General features: G+C 35.7%; 1 protein-coding gene across 7 annotated transcripts in view; it reads right to left on the bottom strand.

The window, feature by feature from the left end:
* Positions 1-11,123, bottom strand: part of LOC147832625 (uncharacterized) — a 201,289-nt gene that overhangs the window by 4,452 nt on the left and 185,714 nt on the right. The gene's annotated exons all lie outside the window — the stretch shown is intronic.

The following is an 11,123-nucleotide window of genomic DNA, read 5'->3' as shown; positions in this document are numbered from 1 at the left end:
AACACTCTACTTATAATCAGTCTACTACAGTTTCTATGTGCTTCTGTATAAGAAATAGGCCTGTAGGGGATCCATTTGAGGTGCTGATTAAAATAAAGCTATAAAAAAGTGAATGAATTTAAGCATCTTGGCATAACTCTGGACATTCATTTAAAATTTGATAGTCCTGTTAAAAATATAAGAAATTTAAGCCAAGTTTAAACTGTTTTCGTTTTATTAGAAGGTTTTTAACATAAAAACATTAACACATTTTTAACATTAACATAGCTAAATTATACATGCACACAATGATATTCTCTCACTTGACGTATTGCATTACATCTTGGTCACAAGCCACTTTAACTAGTGTGAAGCCTATTGACTCAATATATTATATAACTTCATTGTGAAGTTTTATGTAAACATAACCATTTTAGTTTTGATAGTTTTATTAAATTTAATTATCTTAAATTTGTTTTTAAATGTTTAAATAATCATGTTCCAATAGTGTTTTCTGATCTAATCAGAAGGCATCAAACCTCTCACAGAGTTACAAGGGCAACTGCTAATGGTGACTGTCTATAGCCAAAGTGTAAGACCTCCTTTGGTCAATCTATCTTCTCTGTAAAGGGAGCCAAACTGTGGAATGATTTACCTGTTAGCCTAAAATCAGAAAGTAATCTAAATATTATTAGTAGTGCTCCTAAAAAGTGGTTAAAAACAAAACAGCAGTGTTTGCACAAATAGTCTGTTAGTTTGTGGGATCATGTCGCCTCTGCTTTTGCCTTCAGTAATTTTATGTAAATAATTATAACGTTGTGTATATGTCTTATATTTACATTTTGCAAATTTTGTCAAGCCTCCTGTGGACAGATGTTGAGAATTAGCAAGTTTGCTAAAACACTTAAACAAAGGCATTTTGGTTGTTAAGCTGAATATTAATATCCTGAAAAATATCTAAAATATGAGGCACTGTCATCATGGCAAAGATTAAAGAAAAAAGCAAGCACTTATTCAAAATTTTTTATTTAGAAATTATGTTTAGAAATATATTTAATTCTATTCTCACCCTTAAACATATCTATTTTTTAATATTTAAGAATTAAAATTTTACAAATTAATAAATAAAATCTCTAAATTATACATAACCTATGAATTATGTACACCACAATGAAAACAAATGTGTGGTGTACTTGGATGCATCTAAATGTGTGTGTGAGTGTGTGTGCCAGAGGATTCAGCAGAAAACTGCACTGCTTCAGTGTGTTGGATTAGCTTTGGTTCTGCATCTGCTTGGCTAGTGTGTGACACACACTGCACTCCTCTCACAGAACACACTGCAGACTGCCCAAACTGCTGGCTGTGCTGCTGATCTGTGAGTGTGTGTTTTCAATTCGATGTATTAAACAAACATTTCCCTTTAGAAGCAATGATTTAATACTTTAATGATGATTTTGTTAACATGCATTATACAGAACATTAGCATGTCATTGGTTGCTATAACATTTAATATTTATGTGTGAAATATGATTCACTGGTGTAGAATATGGTTGTGCAGAATAAATAATACATTTTGGGGGAATTGCCTCAATTATAGAGAATAGACAAAAACAAGCATTTACTTAAATAAATGCCCATTAAATTATATTTACTCACTCTCAGATTATTCAAAATGGAGTTTTTTAATTTCTTATAAAAAACTAAATAATAATAAATAACTTGTGAAATTGTGGTCCTCTGTGATTCATAAACTGTAAGTCAATGGCCATTGGCACTTTGAGAATCAAAAATCATAAAAAAAACAACAACCATATGCTTCAACAAATGCAGGGTTCCACACAAACTCATTCATGTTGTCACAACACAAATCAATTCAATTAACTTAATCACTCTTACAAGTTGAACATGAAATAGATTGAACACACAACAAATAGGTGGTCCCCAAAAAATCTCAACAATTGTGTTGTTTCAGCTAATTTTATTAAGTAGTTTGAAAAAGCAGCTAAATATATCTTTTTAGAGTGTATATGTGGGGAAAATAAGTATTGAACACGTCAACATTTTTCTCATAAAACATATTTCTAAAGGTGCTGTTGATTTGAAATGTTAACCAGATGTTGGTAACAACCAACGAAATCCATACATGCAAACAAAACAAAGCTAAATAGTTTACAAATTAAGTGTAATGGAATAAAAGGAAATGACGCCGGAAAAAGTATTGAACACATAAGGAAAGGGAGGCAAAGATAGGCAGTGTAAGCCCAGACAGCAGCTAAAATCTCTCAGTAGTTCTTCAGAAACCCTGTGCCTTTCCTCATTGCAAATAAATATTAGCTGCTTCAGTCCAACATCTACATTATCAGAATGATGAAGATGAAACCAGGGTGGACAATTCATCAAGACAATGATCCAAAACACAGCCAAGGAAACTCTCAAATGCTTTCAGAGAAAAAAATAAAGCTGTAGAATGGCCCAACCAATCATCAGACTTGAATCCAATATGAAATGCAAATTAAAGATCAGATTTAACAGACGAGATTTTTACACTCTGTTGAAGTCTCTGAAAAAAACTCACACCTGAGCAATTCATGTGACTTTATTGTCCAAATGAGAGGTTTCTTTAAGCTGTCATCATTAATAAAGTCTTTTCCATAAAGTTTTAAAAATGTTTCTGTAGTTCAGTACTTTCCCCTTGTGTCATTTTATAGTTATTACACATATAGCTCATCTTGCAGATTTTCTTTTGTTTTATTTTATTCTTGTATTGTTTAGGTTTTTACCAAATTCTGGATCAATTCTATGTCAACATCTTTCATGCCAGCTTGCTCAAACTACTTATTTAAAATGAATTGCAAACACAATTATTTTGTGTTTTTTGGTGACAACTTAATTCGTTTTATGTTCAATCCACTTAAATTTGTAAAAAAAACATTTAAGTTAACTTAATCTAGTTATGTTAGGACAACATAAGGTAATTGTTTGGGACTTAGTATTTTTTAATAGGGTATAATACACAAATCACTAAGGGTCAAGGTTTTGACTAAAGATCTTTAATGTTGTACTGAAAATAAAACAGCCAGGAACAGTCTGAGGGTGAGTAAATTAACAATTTTAACAATTTAGGCACAAAATCTAATACACATGACACACTTTTGCAATTTTAAGGATGGGAAAACACGATACGCGATACACACATATTTAGATCAACTCATTCTCTTAATGAGTTATGGGTATGTTTTGAGCATAATGTGTATTAAACCAATCACAGTATCATCTCCCATTCCCTTTAAGAGCCAGTTGCGTCATGTCATGGCACATTAGCTATTTACATGGCGGACTTTGTAAATGAAAAACTGAATGCTTCACTGGCGAGAAAACAGTTAAACAGAGGACCTGCAGCTCGAAGATAAAGAATAAGCCTCCTCCATTCAGCCTCTTACTTTCTCTTTACTTTACTTTTACTTTCATGAATAAGGAAACGGTGTTACACCCACTCCGCTGAAGACATCTATTAGCCTACATATTTAATTTTGTTTGTTAAGCGCAAACATTTGCTTAAAAACTTTTTCTAAATTCAATTTTAATTTCCAGCAAACTAATAAATAAACAATAGTAATGTAGTGTGCCCAAAAAACAGTTATATTCAAACACATGTCCTATTCTCATGCCCCATACAGTAATGCATACGTCACCAAAACCCAACAGATGGACAAACAATTTTTACTAATATGTATATATGTAAAGATACTTGTGTATTGCTGTACATCATGTGTTTATTAAGCAATGTGCAAGCATTTTGGACCTGCACAGGTGCATAACTAATACACTCTGTGCTAAACTTTAGACCAGCTTTTGGTTGGTCAGTGGTGTGGTCTATTTAAGTTCTTCACAATAGCAACACGCCAACAATGCACCCTAACACACCTCCTTTTTAGACTGGAACACCCATAAGTCCACAAAGTGGATTTGCTATTAAAAAAAAACATGGCGCAAAACATGAAAATGACTGTTGCGCTGGTCTGAAAATAGCAGCAAATCAAGTCTTGCACCTTATTGCACCGAGGGTATAAAAGGGCCCCAAATGTTCATTTTGGGGTGAACTATCCCTTTAATTTTGCTAGCATATTTTATTATACCAGTCCATTAAATACGTGTTTCACTGAAATACATTTCAAACGCTCCACACATGATGTACACATCACTGAGAAACACACGCAAACAATCAGTCATGTCACTGCAACTGGCCTGCATCCATCACAGGCCTCCAGAACGCTGTTTGCCTCAAAGTGCTCTGGGAAACACTCATATTCATTTCCTCCTGATTATGTCAAGCTGATGGCAGTGATTACACACACACATACACACACACACACACACACACACACACACACACACACACAATAGGGCTGCTCATTGCACAGAACATCATAAACAATTTACACGTCATTAGCTTTGTTTTGATCATATTTGTTTGACAAAGTGTCTCGCTGCGTGGCAGGCAGGCCTGTTATTTGCCATATCAAGAGGAAGAGCACGGGGAAAACAGCCTGTTGGGGTACGAGGCGTTCGTTTGCGTGATTAATTAGCATGCATCTGTCTGCTAAAAACTCATATGGGCTGTGCATGCTCTGAGTGGCGTCTACATTTTTAAGAGTGGATGTGCGAGTGTGTTTGTGTCAGTGTCTGTCACGTCAAATGTCCAATGCAGAAAAAAACACAGCCATGTTCATTATCGTCATCTGTGTGTTTGTGTGTGTGTGTGTGTGTGTGTGTGTGTGTGTGTGGAGTTATGTTCAAAGGAAGTGGAAATGTTGCAGGATTCATCAAATATGAGGGTAACAAATTGCCTGCAGAGGGCACTGTACATTAGAGCAACAAAAAAAACTCTGACTGCTGCCACAAACACAAAAGCATAGTTCAGGCAATGCTCTGATGTGTAATTTTAGCTTCTTTAGCCAAAGCTAACATTAAAAAAGTGAATCTCTATGAGACAATACACAGATTGAGAGAGATGAGTTCTGTTTTGTGGATGTTAAATACTCACTTTTCTTAGCTTAACACGCAGAGACAGCTATAAGCATTATGCTAAAAGCAGTGGTGGGAAGAGAACGGAAAAATCATACTCAAGTAAAAGTACCATAACTAGCCCACATTGGGATGCCCACCATAATAAGGGATTACCCCGACCCCGCCACCATTTTTTTCATTTGGAGCTGTTTCATTGTAAATAAACAGTTAAATTGTCAGTAAGATGTTTTATTATTATTATTATTATTATTTACAAAAGAAAAAATCAATAGTATACATTAGCAGCAAATATATCAGCAAACAGATCAGCTTATTAAAATAAGTTAGCTATTATAATGAATAACAAGTATAATGAATATCAAGTTATCAAATGTCATTAGCCGTTTCCCCACTGTATAACTTACACATTCTGATTAAAGAGCGACTAATGAATCTCTCATTTATTAAGATTTTTTTCGTTTGATTACATTAAATAACATGTCACTTTAAAAATGCACACATATAACAGTATAATGAAGGCTTTCGAAAATTAGTTGTGTTTGAAAAAAACTCCACCAAGATCGACATCTTTAGATATTATTATTATTAATTATGTGTTTATGTCTGTTTAAACACGCACCTAAAACGACTTTCGCTCCGCTTCAAATCGCGTCTACAGAATCCATTTGGAAAACAGTGTCTATTTATCAATATGCAGCACGTCAGCTGACAGTTAACATTGCGATATGACTGTTTTGAGAATTGCTATAAAGGGGCGACGGCACTTGTAATGAAAAGGAAAGGGAATCGTGCCGTTTTTATATTTATTTCAACGTGTTTTCATGCCTAAACAAAGCGAAAGCACAGAACAAACTCACGTTTAAGAGCAAAGTGGCGGCCCCTGGTGGTTCGGCGGTATGGGTTGTGTTTAAAGAGACTCTGCTATTTAATGTTTATCTGCCACCCTTCAGAAAAAAACAGAAAATATGGGAGAAAAACGGGAAAATACCTTTACAGGATGATATAGGGATAGAACTGAAAAATACAGGAGAATCCCGGGAAAAACGGGAGGGTTGACAGGTATGAACTAGCCCAAAAAGTAGAGTAAAAGTATCCGTTGTAAATATTATTCAAATATGAGTAATATTAAAAGTAAATATTTCATTTGATATTAAGCCTTTCATTTGTCATTTATAACTTCTCTCAAATAACTGGTTTGTTAATGATGAAATACTTAATACTTAATCATTAACAAAGTATGAAAATACAATCATTGAGCACATAATATGTTCTCATAAGTCAAGAATAAAGCATTTGTATCTGCAGTTATAAACTGCTTACTAACATCTGTTAATGTAGAGTTAATGCTTAACAGATAATGAACTCACTATTTGCTAATGCTTCATAAATTATTCATAATTGTAGCTATTATTAAGTGTCATATTGTGTCTACTTGCTCTTCTGTAAATAGTTTTCGTATGAATGGAAGATAACGTAACATTGCTCTGTTATTATCATAAGGGAACTGTGTAATTGTTTTTAGTTTGCCTACCCTGATTTTATTAAGATGGATTGTTGGTGATTGGATGGATGTCGGCCCGATTGAGTAGCTCTACTTGGACAGAGGAAAATTAAGACCTGTTAAAAATTATTTAAAACATACAACTCATAAGTGAATTTAGATTGAAAGCCACTGCATTGACCAAAACTACATCAACAGAAAGAATCAAAAGACTTGACTAACCTCAGGAGAATGATGTCCATCTACTTGATTAAGCTTAAAACTAGCTGAATGTTTGGGAAACCTGTGTGAAAACAGCCATCATTCAAACACAAAAGCTACATGTAATTGACATGAAAGTAGCCATCTTTCTATTCTTAAACATTATCTGCTATATTAGGACTGAAAAGCTAGTTAAAAAAGCAAAACAGAAGTTGCAGGGAAGCTGGATAAATACCGATCTTGGTGGTAAACCTTTCTGAAGCCTGTACTTAAGCTCTTCTGCTGGCATCCACCACCCCAATCAGGTAGCTGGCAGAGAGCTTAAAGCTGCACATTGTCAGAGTGAAGGCGGTTTGGGACTCTTTGTGCTGTGTTTGTGTTGACAGCGGGTCTCCAAGTGACTGTTCCCAGAGTGAGAATCCCCAGGCTGGCACTCACACAAAGCTAGTCCTGGATGAAAGGCTGAGGTTGCATTCTGGACCTTGCTTTCCAGCCAAACAACCCCAAAACAGACTTGCCATTACTCAAACATTTGCACCAAGCACAGAACAGTTATTTATGTAGTCTTTCTAGCTTATTTGCACACAGGTGTTGAGGGCTTTTATTAACCTTTCACTTGTTCCAAACACTCAAAGATGATGTTTGCTGTTTGTTTAAACTACATGTTCAAAATGAGCTGAAACAACACAGTTCTTGAGTGCATCCGGAAAGTATTCATAGCACTTCACTTTTTCCACATTTGTTTATGTTCCAGCCCTATTCCAAAAAGGATTAAATTCATTTATTTCCTCAAAATTCTACACACAATACTCCATAATGACAAGGTGAAAAGATTTTTTGAAATTGTTGCAAATTTATTACAAATAAAAAACCTGAAAAATCACATGTACAGAAACATTCACAGCCTTTGCCGTGAAGCTATAAACTGAGCTCAGGTACCTTCTGTTTCCTCTCATCATTCTCCAGATGTTTCAGCAGCTTTATTGGAGTTCACCTGTGGTAAACTCAGTTGATTGGACATGATTTGAAAAGGCATACACCTGTCTATATAAGGTCCCAGGGTTGACAGTGCATGTCAAAGCACAAACCAAACATGAAGACAAAGGAGTTGTCTTCTGAAATTCTGAAATTTCTAATGAGCACAGTGGCCTTCATCATCCGTAAGTGGAAGATGTTTGGAACCACCAGGACTCTTCCTAGACCTGGCCGGCCATCTAAGCTGAGTGATCGGGGGAGAAGGGCCTTAGTCAGGGAGGTGATCAATAACTCGATGGTCACTCTGTCTGAGCTCCAGCGTTCTGTGGAGAGAAGAGAACTTTACAGAAAGACAAACATCTTTGCAGCAATCCAACAATCAGGCCTATATGGTAGAGTGGCCAGACGGAAGCCACTTCCCACCAAAAGGCATCTGAAGGACTCTCAGAACATTCGAAACTAAATTCTCTGGTCTGATGAGACTAAAATTGAACTCTTAGGAGTGAATGCCAGGCGTTAAGTTTGGAGAAAACCAGGCACTGTTCATCACTAGGCTAATACCATCCCTACAGAGAAGCATGGTGGTGGCAGCATCATGCTGTGGGGATGTTTTTCAGCAGCAGGAACTGGATGACAAGTCAGGATAGAGGGAAAAATGAATGCAGCAATGTACAGAGACATCCTGAATGAAAACCTGCTTCAGAGTGCTCTTGACCTCAGACTGGGGCGACGGTTCATCCTCCTGCTGGACAATGAACCAAAGCACACCGCAGAACATCTCTGGAGAGATTTGAAAATGGCTGTACATCGTCGCTTCCCATCCAATCTGATAGAGCTTGAGAGGTACTGCAAAGAGGAATGGGCAAAAATTAACAAAGACAGATGTGCCAAGCTTGTGGCATCACATTCAAAAAAGACTTGAGGCTGTAATTGCTGCCAAAGGTGCATCAACAAAGAAAAAAAAAATCAACAACTTCAAAAAATCTATTTTTCACATTGTCATTATGAGGTATTGTGTGTAGAATTTTTAAGGAAATAAATGAATAGAATCCATTTTGGAATAAGGCTGTAACATAAAAAAATGTGGAAAAAATGTGAAGCGCTATGAATACTTTCCGGATGCACTGTAAACACAGCTATTCTCTCAATGAAATCCATGTTAGCCATTTAGCAACGAAGCTATAGTCACCAGACAGACAAAACACTGCCCATGATGCAAATCTGCGTCTATTATGAGGTGAATTTGATGGACGAATGAAGTGAGTAAACTCAAAATGTTCACTCGTCTATTTGCACGTGAATAGTATGATTTATTTGTGTGCTCCACATATGGTGTGAACACAGCATTAGACTTGTTCTTAACTTGTATTTTCAAGTAACATCAACTCAATTTGATCATATTTCAACTTGTAGTTTAAGGTTTGTCGAATCTGTTTTTAAAAGTAAAATTTACTTATTAATTCTTATAATCCACACAGTACTTTAAGTTACTTTTATTCAGTGAAACTTGTGCCTTTAAGTAACGCTAACATCAGTTTTTTTTATAACTATATTAAGTTTGTTAAATCCTTAAAAAACACACATTAAATTTTTATACAAACAACATAATGCTTCTTTAATTCATGATTCAAGTAAAAAGCTCTTTTTACAGTATTACAGAATTAATTTAACAGTACATTTCTTATTGTGATTAGTAGTTTACACAGTGTTAAAACAGTGTTATTTTATATTTTATAATGCAATATGTTTTATAATTATAATAATACTCTGGAAAAGACTCCAACTTTAGCCCCTTTAACAGAGTCTATAAATGACTGAGATGCTGATAAAGGGTTATTAAAAGCAACAGGCTTGCTCACCTGTGTAAGTAAAGCCAACTAATCACTTTTTTACAGTGTAATAATCAACATAGCATGCTGTCAATAAGCTTCCCATGTATTGAACCTGGAACATTCCTATAAATTCGATCCATATTTTCTTTATAGCAGCATGCATAAACCCAAGGGCATAAATATGATTAAACTAACATCAACCAATTGCAGGAAACTTATACAGAATGAGGAAATATCCTGTAAACGGTTGACATGCTAGGCTGCTTTAGCCGTCTAGCCGATTATCGGAGAAGATTTAGCAGTCCTCCGTTCCTCAGCTAGCGAGCTGTGATCCTGAAATGAAATTCAAGGCATGGCAGAAATATCACGCCGCTATCAGCGAACACCCCGGATCAGGAGAACTGGGTGGCCCGGGGGGCTCGAGCAGTGGAGAAAGAGCCAGATTTTAGCCTTCGCCAAACGCAGCACCACCCGCGAGTAAATTAGCAGGGCAGGAGGGAAAATGACCTCGAGTGTTCGAGATGTCCGGCTGACGCTGAGGGAAACATCAAGGAGAAAAAAAAAAAAAAAAAACCTCAGAGGCCATTGAAGCACTTTGCTCCGATTTATCTCCCTCCTGCCGTCTCTTCCTTCCCCTCAAACGCCTGCAGGTGGAGAAGCGATTTCCACCTTGTATTTGAATAATTCCACCCTTCGAAAAAAAAAGTTCCAGGAATATTAAACTAAAATCAGCAGAGATCAGAGAAAAGGGATTATGGCTGAGTAGTAATCAGAGCGTCTCTCGGCTGTGGGTTTTTTCACCTCAGTGCGTGAACTGAATCTGAATCGACACTGTATGGAAGATTTACATGCGGCCGCTGTGCCATAGTGATGATGACGGTGGAAATGTCTGTGGTTTGAACATATTCAGAGGGAAACACAAACCACAGACTTTGTTAATTATTAATGATTGCAAATTAATAAATAGGACTGTTTGACACATCTAATTATATATAAAAATATTAGGTTATGAACTGAATTTAAGCAGGCAGGTCATGATTAATAAGCAGCTGTACTCTAGACACAGGGAAAGTAATGGGCTATGTACAGTTGAAGTGAGAATTATTAGCCCCCCTGAATTATTAGTCCCCCTTTTATTTTTTTACTTAATTTCTTTTTAACAGAGAATTTTTTTTCAACATATTTCTAAACATAATAGTTTTAATAACTCATTTCTAATAACTGATAATTTATAAAATAATAATTTATTTTATCTTTGTCATGATGACAGTAAATAATATTTGACTAGATATTTTCAAGACACTTCTATACAGCCTAAAGTGACATTTAAAGGCTTAACTAGGTTAATTAGTTTAACTAGGCAGGTCAGGGTAATTAGGCAAGTTATTGTATGTTGTGTAGACTTGGGGGGGGGGGGGGCTAATAATTTTGACCTTAAAATGGCTTTTAAAAAATTTAAAACTGCTTTTATTCTAGCTTAAAGCTCTATGTGTTCATTTAGTTATTCAAGCGTAAATTGAGATGAAAGACAGTTTAAACACAAGCACCATCAGGTCCATATTTAAGACACAATGGGATCAGAACAGAACATTGGGATCTAATACAGT

The sequence above is a fragment of the Danio rerio genome, chromosome 19 (genome assembly GCF_052040795.2).
Source record: "Danio rerio strain M-AB ecotype USA chromosome 19, GRCz13ab, whole genome shotgun sequence".
NCBI lineage: Eukaryota > Metazoa > Chordata > Actinopteri > Cypriniformes > Danionidae > Danio > Danio rerio.
This window is presented reverse-complemented; position numbering and strand designations above follow the sequence as displayed.